Source organism: Phaseolus vulgaris, chromosome 10, assembly GCF_000499845.2.
Source record: "Phaseolus vulgaris cultivar G19833 chromosome 10, P. vulgaris v2.0, whole genome shotgun sequence".
In the NCBI taxonomy this organism is placed as follows: domain Eukaryota; kingdom Viridiplantae; phylum Streptophyta; class Magnoliopsida; order Fabales; family Fabaceae; genus Phaseolus; species Phaseolus vulgaris.
This window is the reverse complement of record NC_023750.2, coordinates 21,959,921-21,962,824: the sequence shown is the minus strand read 5'-3', so window position 1 is coordinate 21,962,824 and position 2,904 is coordinate 21,959,921.

The following is a 2,904-nucleotide window of genomic DNA, read 5'->3' as shown; positions in this document are numbered from 1 at the left end:
CAGCTACAAGAACTTGTAACTAACATAATAAACAATGTATAATCTTTTGTTTAACGTACTGTATTTACTTGCTTTTGGTCTGCGTTATTGTAAGAACCTTGACGTTGTTTTAATGTTTTAAATCATAGTTCTTGCTGATCTTCTTATAAAGATATATTGTGATGCTTATTAAGTTATTACAATGACTGTTTCAATAACGTGTATAAACATTGCAGATGACAGATGACGCAAACTGTTGTTATTGAAATATTTAAAAAGGAATAAATTTAGTTACATATTACATGAAATTAATTAAAGCTATATAAACTTAGTTATCTTAAACCATAAAATAATATAATTTATACTGTACCGGTACGGGGCGAGGCCGGGACCCACCTGGCTGCCTGATGCCCAATCAAGCTCATCGAGACAAGGGGAATCTGGTTGAAACCTTAGAAGACTTGGCCGAGAGGCCAAGACCTTGGGAGACTTGTGCCGAGAGGCCGAGACCTTAGAAGACTTGGCCGAGAGGCCGAGACCTTAGAAGACTTGGCCGAGAGGCCGAGACCTTAGAAGACTTAACTAAGACGACCGAGACCACAAGGATTTGGCCGATGGCCGACCCGCACCATGGGAACTTGGCCGATGGCCGAACCCTATTACAATTAACGCTCAAACCAAGATCAGTAAAGTTAAACCATCATCAAGAAGTAGGTAATGCAACCCTAAGCAGTATCCACCTTGATAAACGGGCCCAACAAGGTAAGCCCATTAGAATAATATAAATAGTGTGCATCCCAAGGAGTAAGGTATGTCATTTATTACTGTTCACCTACCTGAGAGCGGACCACCCGCTTTACTGACTTGAGCGTTGGAGTGCCTTCGCAGGTACCCCCACCATCCGGTGATTCGCCCGACGACCGAGTGCCGAGCACCGAAGGATAAGCAAGAAGACGAGAATAATCACAGTTCATCACCCAGTCACCTGCCCGACCGAAGGAAGGAGAAGAAAACTTCAATAGTTCTCTAGGTCTCATCTCCCTAGCAGGAACAATTGGCGCCCACCGTGGGGCCGAGGGAAACTAGCTGAAGGAAAAAAGTAGATGGTTTCAACAAGAAGCATGGAAAGAATGACTGAAGCCGACCAAACAATGCTGCTGCTGTCTCTCCAGAGGGAGATGGCCGAGATGCGAAGGAAGGCCGAGGAGGCCACTCAGAAAAATGAGCAAGAGCTGCAAGTTCTCCGCAGGGAGAACGAGGATATGAGAAAGAAGCTGGGGGAGGGAGGACCCTCTGTCATACCGACGAACGTGGTCGGCAAGTCCTACACCTCTCCCCCCAACCCAGATGTGGCCGAGGGGACGAGAGGCCGACCCCCTCCCCGCGAGACCGAGATGGGCGACGAGTCGTGCCTAATCAGGTCCACCCGGACGACCCTGACGACCGACCCGAACCGCCGACATCCCTTTACAAACAACATCATCGAAGTCCCGCTTCCTGAGAAGTGGAAGGGTTTCAACCGAGACCGATACGACGGGTCGACTGACCCGGACGAGCATATGGACACCTACACCACCCATATGAGTCTCTACACCTCGGACGACGCCGTCTTGTGCCGAGTGTTCCCCACATCCTTGAAGGGTGCAGCCCTTAGTTGGTTTACCAAGCTCTCACCCAACTCCATCGATAGCTTTGTCACGCTCGTCGCAAAGTTTGAAACTTAGTTCGCGACCAGCCGGCCGCACCACCTGACCTCCATCGCCCTGGTAGGCATCCGCCAGGAGAAAGGAGAGTCACTGAGAACCTTCGTGGATAGGTTCAGCAAGGTGGCAATGAGCATCCGGAATCTGAGCCCGGACGTTGCCATGCACCACATGCTGACGGCCCTTCGCCCGGGACCCTTCGCCGACAACCTGTGCTTGCAGCCGGCGGACAGCTTGGACGAGCTGCGGAAGAGAGCTGCCAAATACATGCAGCTGGAAGAGCTACGGGAATTCCATAACCAGGCCCGTGTCGAGGCCGGTGGGGAGAAAAACAAGGAAGAAAAGGACCGCCAGGGGCAGCCGAGTCAAAGGAACGACCGACGCCGGGACAACAGAGACCGACCGATCCGGTTCTCAAGATACACACCCCTGACGACTGAGAGGGGGAGGATTTTGGACGAGGCCCTCAATGCCGAATTGATCCCTCCCCCAAGGAAGGTGGCCAGTCCAAATAATGCCGATCGGAGGAAGCAGTGTCGGTACCACCAAAACACCGGACACTCAACCGACGAGTGTCAGGCCCTTAAGGATAAGATCGAGGAACTTATCCAGGCTGGGCATCTCCGTCGCTTCGTCAGGAATGGCCGAGACCCACCCGTCCGGGCGGATCCACCCAGGCGGACGAGGTCTCCTCAACGCGGCCGAAATGACCAAGATAACAGAGGCGACCGACAACCCGTGAGGGCCGATCCCCCTCCAAGAGACGATCCCCCCAGGGAGGCCGATAGGAGAGGTAACCGAGAGGTTATCAACACTATAGCCGGCGGCTTCGCCGGGGAGGAAGCACAAACAACGCTTGGAAGAAACACCAGGTGAACGCGGTGGCATTCCGGCCGAGGATGCCACCCATCACCTTCATGGACGAGGACTTCAAGGGCGTAGACTACCGCCAGCAAGACGACCCGATGGTGATAGCGGTCGACATAGACCGATTCACCATACGGAAGACCCTCGTGGACCAAGGAAGTTCGGTAGATATCCTTTACTGGAAAACTTTCAAGGCCATGAGGATGACCGAGGCCGAGATGATGCCATACGACGACCACGTGGTAGGATTCTCGGGCAAAAGGGTGGGTACCAAGGGTATATCGACTTGTACACCACCTTCGGAGAGGGAAAGAACACTAGGACCATCAAAATCCGATATCTGGTCATTGACGCC